At 42.5% G+C, this 15,426-nt stretch overlaps 1 protein-coding gene across 1 annotated transcript in view; it reads right to left on the bottom strand.

The window, feature by feature from the left end:
* EPHA4 (EPH receptor A4) overlaps nt 1-15,426 on the bottom strand; it is a 104,521-nt gene that overhangs the window by 28,286 nt on the left and 60,809 nt on the right. The gene's annotated exons all lie outside the window — the stretch shown is intronic.

Consider the following 15,426-nt stretch of genomic DNA (forward strand, 5'->3'; position numbering starts at 1 on the left):
AAATCGTGGTTTTCTTGGGGGGTGGGGGTGAGGGGAAATTAAAAATATTAAAGATTTTACCTGTTTTCTCTACCAAAATGACATTTAATCATCTCTAAGAAAGATTGGGTTTGTATGCGGGACAGTTCTAAACAGGTGGGTTTTGAAGAAACAACACAGTTTTCTAAGCACTGCAATGTTCATGCTGCCCAGTAAAAAACCTTCATAAGAGATCATGGTACTAAAAGGATTTCTTATTTTTGTCCTGCTTAATTTTGGTCCGCAGTCACTCTCTTCTTCCATCTCCTAAAATTAACTGATGTTATTCCACTAGCTATTTACTTTAAAGGAACTATGAAGTTCCTGAGGTTCCAATCTTGTTTTCTCTAAAGCTGAGAAAATATTGCCACTGAATTTAGTAAGGCCAGAGTAAAGCTGAATACATATGAATTTAGGCCCTCCCATTAAAACCAGGAAACTTGTACATCAACAGTCTGAGCCAATTTGTGCCTCCTAACTTGTCCTCCTTACACCCAAATCTGAGCAGTCCCTGGAAAATGGCCAAGGGACAGATTCTGGGTTTGGTAGCTCCTTCCCAGCCAAAAGATAAGGAAACTGGTCCAATGTGTGCCAAAATGTCATCTCCTGACCCTGTCCCACATGGTGCTGCGTGGATGCCATGAACTGAAAGAGGAGGATTGCACCACCACGGCTAAGGGCTGCAGCATTTTTGGAAAAACTCTACCTAGCAACAAGCTAAACTCCGAGACCCTTTAAACTGTATCTGTGTCAGTAATAAAGGCTGCAATGAAGAAGATAATGGAAAACATCTCTTTGTGCACCGTGCACCGTCTAAAGAGCCCCTGCTAATGCTGAAGTTCAGGTTTCTGACTGGCTGGAGGACAATGCCTTCTCCCTCTGCCTGTGATAGCAGCAGATTCATGGCTGTGCTGGGGAACAGGCTTTCTGAAGATTTATGAACCCGGCTGCCCCTTTCTTGCTGTTGTGTTGCTGTGTGGTCACATCTCTAGCCAGCTGTTATCAAGCTCTTTTGATGCTGACAATAGCTGGTATAAATGGTGGAGTCTCCAGGGATAAAAAGGGACATTCATGAAATTTTTAATCTTATCTAACAAAGCTGTCCTGTATAACCAGAGATTAGAGGTCTTCCTAAATTGAATATATTTCTTCTTTTGTCCCCTGATGCTGTAGCTGCTCTTTTCCCCCCACTTCCCTTTCTTTTTGTTTCTTTTTCTACCTTTAACTTTGGAATGACGATCCATGAAAATGTTATAAAGTTAAAAGTATCCTTGAAAGAGATATCCTTGAAAACTACCAAGAAAGGCAAATAAATAAAACAGTCACTATAAATGAAAGGAAAATTGAATGTTGAAAGCTTCAAACCTACTTGACCATATCAGACAGTTCTGATGGAAGTGAAAATAACCGGTAGATGCTGCAGTCACAAAAGGGTGTCTCCTCTTGATGTGAAACCATCAGGGAGCTGCTTCCCGATTTACTATTTGACAGTTTGGCATCTCTGTTAGAAATGCCTCCAAAACCTTTATCTCTTTCTTCCTTGTCTGTCTCTCACAGGCAAAGGCAAATACTGAATGACAGAGGAGACTATAAACACACAGCCAACAGGGAGGATCCAGGTGTGCTCCATCAAATTATATCTGTGGCACGACTGCAAACCTGCTTAATAACCTCACACTTCCTCAAGAGAGAATCAAACCTTTTTTTAATTCCCCTCTGCAATAAGAACACTGCTCAGCTAATAAATTAGAAATCAGATTTGTTACCCTAAAACACACACGCACACGCCATTACTGATAAACCAAGCGGAGAGAAATCTGCTTAGTTAATCGCTGCCTCATGCAGGGCAGACAAGCAATTCTTTTTACTGAGAATCCATCACTTATGCTGGTCTGACCTCAAGAACTGTAGAGAGAAAGTTCCCTTTCTTTCCTTTATCCTCTCTTTAACCTCCTTGGTTTGCCATTTCATTTCAGCAGGCATCTATATTGGAATTTAGTGAGTCCTTCAATATTGGGCTGGTAAGTGCTGTATGAAAACACATTTTTCTCTGTAAAATGGCTATTTGCAGCAGAAGAATTTATATTAACTAAGCCTTCTAGTGAAAGACTCTCAGCTTTATATAGCTTAACAAGTGCTTTCTCACTTCTCACAAAAAATGGACAGCTGATCTTAGGCACTACACCATACTGGAATAAGCAACATGCTCCTGGCTTCCAGGGCACAAAAAGGACTTGTACATCAATTCCTTTATTACTCCTTACAATGGCTCTATTTTCTCCTTCCTGCCCTTTATATGCAAATTCATCCTTCTTAACTTTTAGTATCTTCTTTTGTCCTGGATTCTGCAGATGAGCCATTTGTTGCTGACTTTGTTTTGACTGCACACCCTGCCTCTCCAGACACTATACAGAAATCCTAAGAATGCCAAAGCCCAACTACAGAACCGCAAGAGGCTCTTCAGGAGTGACATCCCTGCAGCACAGGCCCACAGTGGTCTATGCAACAGGATGGTGAGCTGAAACTCTCAAGACCTTGAGGAGCTGGACCCAGTACCCACAAGGTACTACAGTTATCCTACTGCATGGATACAATCCTCAGTTACCAATTCCCTTTTATTTCTTCAAGTAGCCCTACAAACCAGGTTTACTTTTTCCCCTTGTTTTTCAGGATCCACCATCTGACCTGAAGGACTGGACTCCTGGAAGAACACCAGTTTCTCCTTGCACATGTATTACCACAGGACATAAGGCTCTGGTCAATATTGTCCAGGATAAAGAGGATGTCAGCACTGCCAGCTCAACGTGGCACTCCAGGCAGCAGGCACAGCCTTCTGAGTGAGCTTGTGCAAAATATTTACATTCTTTGTTCTTCTGCCTTTTGCCTTTAAATTGCCTCTTAGGGATGATGTGAAGATAAACATGTAACAGGTTGTAAAATGATGCTTTGATCACAGCAGAATAAAAGACAGAATACTCTCTTCTATGTGCGTGGGCTAACTGTTCATTAGATGCACACATTCCTACATAAAACACATTGAGGACAGCTTGACCAAAAAGAATAATGTTCACAATTAAGGTGTTCACAGTAAGATCCCATGAAACTTATGGAAGGGAGCGGGAGATCGCTTTTTCTTTCACCTTTTGCACTTTCTTCCACCCTGCTCCTTTATGTTTGGAAAGCAGCAGTAAGCAATGACTTGTTTCTCAATCATCACTGCTTACAACAGCCAGCTTTCTGCCACACGTGCACAGACTGCACATTCCAAGCACCAATTCTACCAGAACAGCCCATTTCACAAAATGAGGTATTTTGGTGTCTAAAAAGGGGTCTCCCCTTGAACAAAAGCGCCAAGTGTAACTTTCCTGAGTTCAAAGCTCAGCAGTTCCTCTCCCTGAAAAACCCCACTCCCTACTGATGTGAATGTTGCAATTTTCTTTCATCTACTTCCTCAATAACCTGCCATTAAACACCTACTAGTAGTTTTATTACCTCAGTTCTGAGCTTGTGGCCTACAGAGAGAGAAAGAGCACAGATGTACTACAAAAACTTCACCCAAATGCCATAAAGCCATGTCCCAAGGCTAGCCAGTGCTGAATTGTAGCACTTTTGAGGCACTTTAAAGGATGGCAGAGGCAGAGTGTCAGTTTTTCATTACTGGTTCAAATTAGGAGGGGTGGGGGAGAATGGAAAGAGGAAAAAAACAGGAAATAAATAGATGCAATAAAGTCTCTGGCATCTAGGCATCCATGAGTGAAAACAGCCCTTTATAAAACTACAGCACATGAGTACTCAGATATCAAAGATACACAATGCCCAGTGTTTTATTGAAGATGCCTTCTTACCCACAGCGGGGTTTGCTTTCCACTCCCCATGATTTGAATTTAAATGGATCATGTTTACTCAAGGGGTCTTTCACTGACTGAAAAATATACCCACAGTTTGTACATTATCTCAGCTAAATTCAAATAACATATTTAAATTTAATTACTTGAAGCTTAGGGGTTTTCATGCTTTTCTTTATTCCCTCAATTGCACACAACACTTATTTGTTCTTATCAATGGCTATGAGCTTTGTCAAGCAGCAAAATTAAATGCTTGAAAGCACTAATGATGTTACTGTGATTAAGGGTTTTTACCTTCCAGGGTAGATACTAAAAGCCTGCTCCATTATTAATTACTTTAAAAAAAAAAAGAAAAAAAAAAGGAACTATTTCTGAGAATCTAACACTGAAGAAAAATCCTCTTAGAAATTAAAGCAAGAAAATAAAAGGACTTTTATTAAAAAATCTTCTCTTGATTAGGACAGAACATATTTAAGGGAACCTGGCACATTTCAGGTTTTCTCATTGACTGTTTACCTTGTAGCACTGTGGGCATTTACAAGAGATTTTGTAAATTTTATTAGTAAATAATCTCACAGCATGAAAATTATATAGAGCACAAAGAATCAAATACCGTTTTAATAATTTTTAAAGGCCCATGCTCTGGACCAGATTCTGATCATTTTATTCACATATGAGGGCATCTTAGTTGACTAGCTGTCACACTGACTTCAAATCTAGGGAAGAGAGAAATGTCCAACCCTCTTTAGTTACATAAAACTATTTACATAGTTTTACATAAAACTAAAACATATTTACCAGGATAAATTAAAAAGAAAGCAGTTCTCTTTCACAGAATCACAGCATTGTTAGGGTTGGAAGGGACCTCTGGAGATCATCCAGTCCAATCCCCTGCCAAGGCAGGGTCACCTGGGCAGGTTACACAGAAATGAATCCAAATGAGTTTGGAATGTCTCCAGAAGGGGAGACTCCATGAGCTGCCTGGGTGGCTGTTCCAGTGCTGTTCTTCTTCATGCTGAGGAACTGCTGATGTTTTAGTTTATGGCCTTTGCTCCTTGTCCCATACTGGGCACCACTGAAAAGAGCCTGGCACCATGCTCTTGGCACCCCTTTGAGATCCCTTTATTGCATTCATGAGATCTCCTCAATCTCCTCCAGACCAACCAGGCCCAGCTCCCGCAGTCTCTCCTCGTAAAAGAGATGCTCCAGACCCCTCCCCATCTTTGTGGCATCCTCTGCACTCTCTCCAGTCACTCTTTGATTTTTGTACTGAGGATCCCAGAACTGGACACGGCACTCCAGATGTGGCCTCACTGGGACCAGAAAACATTTTAGCATGACCACAGTTCCAAACATATGCAAAGCATCTGCACAAGGCATGTATGTTCACCAGGATAAGCGCAGGAAAGGCTCCTGCACGTGTGTGAGGCGACGTGCACTCCCAGATTAGATGTCTGTGCACGTCTGAAGAGCCAAGCTGGAGTCTGGCATTCCCATTCCTCACTGTCAGCATGACAGCTACGCCTCCTCCCAGGGACCTGCCAGAGTCTGTGGGCTGCCTCTGCGCTTTAAAAACTAACCACATGCATATTTGGGGCTTTTTTCATTATTCCCTCTGCAGAAGTGGAGCAAACATTTGTACTAGCGATGATTGGGCCAGGTTAGGACTTGGACAAGGATCTAGAGGCCTGATTGCTCAACCAAGCCACTGGAAGCTTCCCAAGACATTCCCGAGTCCTCCGTCTTCCCACCGTCTGCCTCTCCTTCCCCCAGGAATGACGACTGGCGAGGAACACCTCCCAGCCCGGAGAGAGACAGCCAAGATTCAGGGCAGCATTTTCACGCTTTTAGTGTTTAAAGCAAAGACTTTAAATCTCCTCCTGTGGAGTAAAGTGCCCGAGGTTATCCACCCACACACCAAATCCCGGCCGGCGCAGGGAGAAGCCGTGTGACAGCTGAGCCTCCTTCTCCCAGTCCCTTTAACCAGCCTGAATGCTGCTGAGCTGAGCTTTCCCTCCTTGCTGGAAAGGACACTGCCGAGGGAAAGCACCAGCTTGGCCACAGGATATTCTCACAGGACACCTTCATCCCAAAATAACAGGCACAAGAGATCTTCCAGGCTCTGCAGCCCAGTCACAGACCTCCGAGGAAAACACTGACAGGCTCTCAAACCTTGGGACCAGCTCACATCAGTTGTTTGTAATGACGTGTTCATAAAGAAGGGGGCTAGAAAAATGAGATTTTAAAGACTGTTAACACAGTATTATTATGTTTTAAACATTTCCTCTGTTTTAAAGTTTTCATTTCTTGCCTCTCCCAAAAGAACCTGCGCTGCAAATCTTGCCAAACCACAAAAGCTGGCTCTGACTTGCATCAAATCAAAAGCTTGAAGGAAAACCCAGGCTCTCAGCAGCAACAAATAGTAGTAGTTGAGGACTATTAGTGCTGTACTTTTACTACCTAAGTCCAGCTTCATTTCTTGGTGACTGGCAGTGGGTACTGAGGAGCCACAAAGAGCCTGTGTATTTTCTGGGCTGCACATCCAGTTTCTGGGCTGCACATCCAGTTCACTTCTAGCACAGACTACTTCAACATACCAGAACTCCTCTAATTTAGATGAAAACTATTACAGGAATTGAGATGTGACCAGAGTTCCCTGTGGTTTACATCAGAAATGAAGGGAGGATAAAGATTTTTGCAAGCCCAGGAGATGGCTTGTTCTGGGGATCAAAGAGGGCCAGCTCTTGACAGCAACACATTATTTTCAGGTACTGGCTCCTCCAATTTTGAAGGCCAAATAATGATGTCAGCTTATGCAATGCAGGTCTGGAATTACTCCAAAGATCTGAATCTGCAACCTACAATCTCAAAGATTGCCTTAAACCAAAAGATTATAGAATCTACATAGCATTTAGCAAGAGATTTGTATTACAACTCAAGCATGGGGTCTGTTTCATCTGAAAACTGCTTGTTTTCTTTCTGCTAGCTTGCTAAGAAATATTGTTGGCATGTTCTGACAAGGATAACTTAATAGTTGCCAACAGAAACATGGCAGAATACCGTGTATTTCCTGTATGTACCAATGCCAGTTTAAAACAAACAGGAAAACAAGCCGTTCAGTTGGGAGGCAATTTATAAAAATCTATCTGAACATCACAACCACTTAAAAACCCCAGCACCAAAACATTTCTAAATGCTAGAATGATTAACACGGAAGGGTGAACGTACTTTGAGCTGTGAGTTGCTCTAGAAACTCTAGAGCTATAAGTAATTTGTTAAGATGGATAATTAGTCAGCAGCTGTCTGACCCGAGCAGGTTTGGAGCCGCTGGTCACGAAGCAAGTCACGCTGCAGTTACTCTTCCCTCTGGTTGAGCTTGGAATCTGACCCAGTATAAACAGCAATAAATTTTGTAGCCTAAAGAAGCCAACACTGATGCTCCACTGCATTATATTGGCTTGAGAGAAGCAGAAAAAATGGGCCAGGCAGGACAGACAAAGAGAGACTGCTGTGGGCCAGAGCTGTCACACTTAGAGGTGGGACCCCAGGACCTGAATTTGGGGGGACACTTGTGGGAAGGACAGGCTGTAATCATCCTCCTGCTTCTCAGATGCTGGTCCAAGCAAGCACAGACCGCCAGAAACCCGTGATGGTGTGACACAATGTACAGCACCCCTGAGGACAGCGGCTCTGGGGGAGCTGAAAGGAGGAATTAGAGACCATAACCCCTGGCTATTAAAGCAGATAATAATGTTGGAAATGGAGCACTCCCCAACAGTTCAAAATAAGTAGTCTGGAGCAAAATGCTCCACTTAGCATCCTTCCCTCAGGGCAGCTCTGCCTCACCCAGTGCCCTGCTGTTCCTCCCAGGAAGCCAGAAGTAGCCACCAGAGTGAATTCCTGCCCAGAAATTGCCTGTCTTTCACCCTTGCACTGCTGCACAGGAGGAGGATCTGCTGAGCTGCCTCCCAGCCCCTTCTATCAGGAAATCAAAGCTACCCTTAAAGAAACACCAGTTACCCTCAAATGAGACCCCCCATCCCATTCTCTAAGCCCTTCCTCAAGTCAAACAACCATCCAGCTACTCCTCCTTCATTTTGCCATCCTCCTGCCCACACTTAACGCGTTTGCACACACATCATGAGTCAACACACAAGAGGGGAAGAGCTGCTCTCAAATTGCACAGAACCTGAAATAACTGACTGCATCTGTGCCCTGCAAACCACTTGTTGTGCACAGCTTTCAAACCTCTTACAACAGTGTTTCAATAACCCATAGAACAACATAAAAATACTGACCCTGCTGTTGTAATAGCCCAAAGGGGGAACCCTTTGTCTCACAGGGCAGCTCTCACCTGATGCCCCGTTTCTGTACCTCATTTCTGCTCCCTGGTGTTTCTTATACTTGCCACCAAGTCACCTGAGCATGTGGTTACCCCCACAGTTATGACATAAAGCTTCATCCATTACGGGGCAAATGTGTGATTTGGCACCCAAGGCATCTCCTAATGCTGCTCTCCCTGGTTCTCACACAGTTACTTCTTATTTACTTGAAGCATGGGTGTCTAAATGATGTATATACATGTGCTAAATAACCTCCTTTGTCACTTACCTTCAGCATTAATAATATTAGATTTTATAAAAAGTGCTGCTTAAAAGCCTTTTTAAAATCCAGACAAACAGAAGCCTCTGCCCTATTTGCCATTTAGATGCCTTGGAAATACTGAAGTATCTTCTAAACAAAATAAATAAATAAATAAATGGCATGACTCATTCTGCTAAAGCAGCATTCTCTATTTTAATAAATAGATTTGGCCACATTGCCTCATCCTGGCTTCTGAAGTGCTTCAGCAATAGCAGAGACTTAGACTCTGCCATTTGGGTTTCTCAGATCAATCATCTAAAGTCAGAAATGGCAAGATTCTTGGGGGAAGAAAAAGTAATAAAATGATAAACATTTTACTCCCACTGTGATCCACAGCTCCAACAGCCGCTCCAGGCTGGGTCTGAGCCATGCCCTCCCCAGCCTGCAGCACCCAACACAATCCAAACCCAGGACTCACTCAACAATAAAAATCACAATTCTCACTTTAACACTTGAGAGTATAAAATGTTTCAAAGCCACCAAAGGTAAGGAATTTCAGCCATATTTAGTTTCAGCTCCTTCACACAGAAGAGGCTAGTGCAGAAGGTTTGCATTTATGTATTTACATTTCAGCTGAACAAGCTATACATTTTAATTATAGCTGATATTCAGAGCATTCAGCTGGAACTCCAGTGAAATACCTTCTGCACAAAGGTTAGGTGGATTTGACATGATCCCATCTCAGTGTTGTTGAGAAATGCTTGTGATTGAATCAAGGTTTGGGTTTCCTGGGCTCAGGCTAGTAGCACTTTGTGAAGAACACTGCTCTGACAGCACTTGGAGATCCTCATTCTTGCAGGATGCTGCAAAACACTGCCATACTCCCCCATCCAAGTGTCTCTTCTCCAGGGAACAAAGATACTCTGTGCTGTTGGAAAGTACCACAGAGAATCAGAGTACAGCACACTTAACTCACACTTGGAGCTTTCCCACCAGGTCTTTTCACTGGAACTGAATTAAAGCCCCTTTCCTTCACCCATAACAGGCAGATTTGTTCAGGAAATTAAAAATCATTAATAGACCCGATGAGAGAGAAAAAACTCTGCACACAGTGTTGCTACAAAAAACAAAATTACCTATGTTTGCCATTCATTAAAAAAAAAAAAAGTGATGAGGTACAAACTGGGGAAGAGTCCTGAGCTTCCTGAAACACATAAACCTTAAAATTAAAATCTTAGTTCATGATGTCAGTAGCCAATTACATCATAGGTGGCACATAATTAAAATTATAAAGGGGTTTCATTATTTTGGTTTTATGTTGGATACTGAAAACCAGTGCATTATTTGTTTTAAAATTGTGTCAATTGGAAAAACCCCAAGTGGAATCAGCAATTAAATATTAAATGTGATTGCCTCAGTGTAAAACACTCCAAAGAATAACTGGTTTCCTGTGCAATGCAAGTGCCATTACAAAGTCTGAAAAATTTCAATACTAAAAATAAATAAATAAAAATTTGAAAAAAAAAAAAAATTAAACTTCTGAGGTTATGAGGATGTTGACCTGTACAAAGACCAGCCAGATTTATGTCCTGGAAGAGTACTGAGCTACAGTCTGGGCAAATGAAAGCCCATGAAAACAATAACTTGAGCAGCAGTCAAACAGACTGGACCGTATCCTGAGTTTGGACCTTCATTTCCAGTCCCATCTCCCAGCAGACAGGATGACACGGACTGACCCCTTGCAAAGGCACCCCTGGGCCTGCAGCCCTGCCTGGAGAGCCCACAAACACCTGCAGCTCCAGGACTGCCCTTGGCTGCTCCATCCCTGAGTGCCCAGGGGGCTCCAGAAACGCGGGATTTACCACTCAGCCACTTAGATATTCCAGTCACTTTCTGCCTTATTTATGTGCATGCACAATATCCTGATAAACTATAAGGGAGGCTGTGGCTACTCCATCTGCATTCCCTTTTATGCTGGGAAGATAAATTGGGGCTGATTCAGAGGACAGATTTAAAGAACGCAGTCTGTTACCGAGACAAGCACAATCTTCCCAGGGAGCCCTTGTAGCGGGTTGTCTCCAGATCATGCCTTGATTTGTTTGCTAAAATAAATGGGACAGCACACAAAACTCAATTCATATACCAGACACCTCTTCCAGCCCACTATACTCTCCTATTTTGCTCAGTCAAAATTGTCTTGTTCTATTATCTCTCAATAAGACCACTTAAAGGTGACATAGCAAATTAAAAATAATAAAAAACTAATTAAAAATGTCAGTGCTTTCCTTTCAGCCTTTGGTAATCTGTGGAATTGGAAGACATTTATATTCAAAGCACATTACAGTTTAAGGGTTTTTCTGACTGTAATAATCCATTGATACTTTCCATGGATTTTTATACAGACAAAACCAAAGATATTTTATGGAGCAGTAGAAGAATTTAATAAAAAAATCAGCATCAGTCAATTGTCTTTTTAAGACTAGGTGATAGAATTCGATAGCAGGGATAAAAGTCCTAATAAACTCTGCAGGAACGGTTCAGAAGGCTGAGACAAAAAACTATCATTTCCTTGTAAATTAACAGTAGGATTTTTCCATAAAGGATGGTTTGAAATACAAATGACCACAGGAATAAAATACAAACACTTGAGCTTCCCACACCTCTTCTGACTGCATTTAAAAAAGTAAATACAAAACCACGGTCAACTTTTATTATCACCAGTTCCCAAACCACAATTTTCAGGGACCCTGAATCCATTCTCAGAGTGCACTCGAAGTTCTGGGGCTCTGGTCCTTGAATTTAGTAATGAAGACAGATTACCTTAATCTAAGGAGATGCCATGAAATCCTTCAAGTGGATGCAGGGAGAGGCTCCCACTTTGTTTGGGAGGGGAAGCCCACTGGAGCCCTGCCACGATAATAAAGCGCTGCCTGCACACCAGTTCACACGTGGGGCTAAATCTGAAGTGACATTTCTCAATGAAAGAAGCAGTATTCACTCGTGTGCTCAGCATTTTGATGTCCACCAGAAGCTGGCAAACATGATTATAGGGAGCCAGCAGGCATGCCACAGCTCTATTTAGCCCTCACGGTTTAGCACAGTGCTATGCAACACATAAATAAAATATAACGGGCTGCCTTGGGATGGCATTCTGGGAGGGGGATTTCATGCATATGGATGGACTTGACACACATTTCACAAGGACAGAGCATCTGAACCAGAATGGGCTGCTTCACCCACCCTTTGGGGTCAGTTCAGCATCCTGCCCTCCAAACTATGAGCCAATGCAAAAACTTTTGGGCTTCAGGGACCAGTGATGTTTATTTGTGCTACTCTGCATGGCATTTTAATTAGTAACTGTGTGGATTTAAAAACTGTGAATGGACACACAGGGGCAGTTGTGCAGCCTAGCTTTTGTGTTTCTACTCTCTCAAAAAAATCCTGTTTGAGGACATCAGCAGGGGGTTAATGGAAGCTTTGATAAAGTTCTCCGAAGCCTTTTATTGTTGCTGAACTACCGACTGGACTCTGCTGTCTCTCTGGCTGCTTTCCAATTTATTTAGTCAGCTGCAAAAACAACTAGGGAATTTAGAAGCCCATCTAAACATTTAGTAGCCACAAACATTCTTGGGCAAATTCTCCTTCCACATGAAAATATTTCTGTGCCAGTTGTTTAAGGGAAGTGCTCACACCGATCATCAAGCTCCATGAATGGGAATTGTCAGTTTGCTGCCAGGGAAAGTGAGCACACAGTTAAATAGACCAGGGCAAATAAAAGCTGCAGGACCACATCTCCATCTCTGTCAACTATTCATCTGTACCAACATCACTGAGACCAGAATTTTATTCCTCTTTGAAGTAAATATATATGACTTAAATATGATCGACACTACCCAATGCTGAAATTATGCATCTCTTTCCCTAGCAGGGTGTGTAACTAACTTCCATTTTCTATAGCAAACCACGAGATCTTTTAAAAAATGTGACTAAACTTTCATTTAAATGCTGCAATTACATCTTGGCTCTATCTGACATGCAGCTTGTCTAAGCTGTTCACTGAACCCTGAAGCTGGTTATTTACGAAGGATCTTTAGAAAGCACTTTTTTTTTCCTTCCGACCAAGACTTGTATTCCCCACCTTGAATACAAATTCATGGAAATGGGTGGTGCAGACAGCTTTGGCAGAAAGCAGGCAGTTGTTATTTTAATTATTATTTCCTTGTGGAATGCTGCAGTTACCTTAAAATAATAATTTAGTCCTTCTCCACAATAGTTTTCCCAGTTTTGTTTTTAAGACGGGAGCACGTATGCCTATAACTACACATTTATTACAGACCATCAGTTAAAGCCTCTGCAAGAACATGGAGTTGTTAAGAAGAAACTCCCACTTGCATCTGCCAGCTTGGAGAAGCTCCTTACTCAGACACTTAAACTTATACACGTAATTAAACGTGCAGCAGAAGAAACCTGAAGCAGACAACACATGACATCTTCAAGTCTCTGAGAAATCTCATGCTCAATGCTGAATTTTGCCCATTCAAAAGTACCCCCTCCACACTGTTCAGTTCCACACAATCCCCAAATTTCTAGTGCTAGGATCACTTTTCTTTCTGGATCTCCCACTGCATTAATATTTGAAAGATCTCTGGTTTCCCAAAATACACCGTTGGGTTTGCTGCAGGAGTCTTCACAGTAACTAATTCAATGTAAATCTTCAGATGTCCAAAGTCAAAACACAAGACCCTTTGAAAGCCATGGCAGGGGAAGAAAAGGCAGGTGAAGAAAAGGCTGTCCTGCACATCCTGGCAGGTCACCTCACTGATCAGGGCAGATAAACCCAACCACAGCAGGCAGCTTGTCCAAACCCTCCTGCTTCAACAATGTGCACGGGGGGATCGCTGCACACGCCGAGCAGAAAAACAGGAAGCCTTAGAAACCCCACTGATTTAGATTTGAAATGAGAAAGTTGCATATAATTATCCTGGAATTCTGCAAGATGCTGTAAGAAATCACTCAGAGTGCCGTGCTCATGGATCACCCTTTTCCAAGTCCATGCTTACTAGTTTTGATTTTCTTTCCTACTGAATTCAGGCTTGACACAGCTCCATTTGGGGAATAATTTGCAGGTCTGCCATCCTTAGCACAAACACCTTAAAGCAAAGTAAGAACACCCCTTTGCAGCTCCCTTTTCCCATTACCCTGACATTGTACAGAAAAAAGAATGCAGCTGGTAGTATCACACACACTTCCCATGCTCTGGACAGCTGGCAGATATCCAGATGTTTGCCAAGAGATTATTTTAAATCAGGTTTGTTGGGAACTGGGTGGCCAGGGTGCTGTGACTGTTTATACACACCCAGATACGTGCATGAGTTTCCTCACGGGTTTGTGTGCCTGAAAAAGGACTCCTGGAACAGGCTATTTGTATCCTTTGGCTGTGGGGAACAAGAAACTGGAAAGGGTGGGACTGTGCTGGTAGCAAGTACTTAGAACAAAAATAAAAAACCAAATTGACTCTTGGATGCCTGTGAATGCTACAGGCAGACCAGCTGTGCCCAGCATCTGCAGTGCCACTTGCTCCTCTGATTGAGCAGTGACACGAACTCACTCACCCTCCTGCACCTCTCCCAGGTGGGCCATGGAGCTGGGAGTCACCTCAGCACCCTCCAAAGGTCCAGAGATGCCTGGCCCAGCACCTCAATCCTTCCCTCCACAAAAGCCCAGAGCACAGCCCCATCCCCACATCACCCCCAGGAACCCTGCAGGGGCTGGGCTGCAGAGCTGACGTGCACGAGCATCCCCACAGCCTCACCAGGCACCAGGGAAGGGGGATGCCAGCACAGAAAATGACTTATTTTGCCAGCTTACACTATTTCATAGGGTCTGTGAAACTGTGACACGAGTGCATGATGAATTCTGTCTTCACATTCCCAGAGCTCCTTTGCCGGCTATTTGGAGATGAAGTCTTCCTTGGGGTTGTACAGCCCTTCAAAAATTATGCTTCAACACAACAATAAACACCCCTTCACCAGGACTGCATTAAAAAAGGAACATTTTTTTGCAAGAGCTGAGCATAAAACTAGCAGTCTGAATGACTACAGACCTTGCAATTTTTAAAATCAAAATTAACTTCCTTCAGCGCCTCCCTATCAATAAGATTCTTAATACGTACATAAATATCACCACACATAAAATCAAAAAATGTTATGTTCACTCTCAGCAAACAGAAATGATTTACTACTACTTGTATTGAAATCAGGATTAAACTCAATGAACATGAGGGAGGCTTAGAGAATGAGATGGATTGATCAACCTTCAGGAGTAACAGTTAATTTTATTTTCCAGTAGTAGTTTAAGGGTGTTCATGCAGTCACCTAAAGAAAGCTCTGTGACTGAAATCTACTTAACAATGTCTTTTGATGTTTCACTACAGAGCAATTCTTTATAGGTAAGTTATAAATACCCAGGAAAATAGTGCATTGAAAAGAAAATACTAAAATCCTTAGCTTTCCTGGCCTTGGCATGCATTGCTTTTGATCTGCCTGAGCAACTATTATTTTTCTGACACGAGGAGTGCACACTGACCAAGGGCAATGTATGTCCATGAATTTTTACTGACTGCAAATGTAGCTCAGCACAGGCTAAACCACACTGGCATAATATAAGACCTTATATGCATTTTCTGTGCTGCTCAGTACAACACGTGAGGAATGCTAATCAGCATTTGAAAGGAAACGTGGGCTTTCAAAGAAGACCCACCAAAATGTAAAATGAGAATATATATTCCCTAACCAAAAAGTCCAGTAGAACTTATGAGTCATAACTCCCAATTTTTTCCTCCTTACCCCTGCCATTTCTGACTTAAAATACCATCATCCTCAAAGGAGTGGGATCTTTCAGGTTTGGGGTTTTTAGTAAAGGAATTAAGAACATAAACAAAAAACAAACCTAAATGCTAAATAAAACTGAGTAACAGCTG

Source organism: Fringilla coelebs (genome assembly GCF_963513975.1).
Source record: "Fringilla coelebs genome assembly, chromosome: 10".
NCBI lineage: Eukaryota > Metazoa > Chordata > Aves > Passeriformes > Fringillidae > Fringilla > Fringilla coelebs.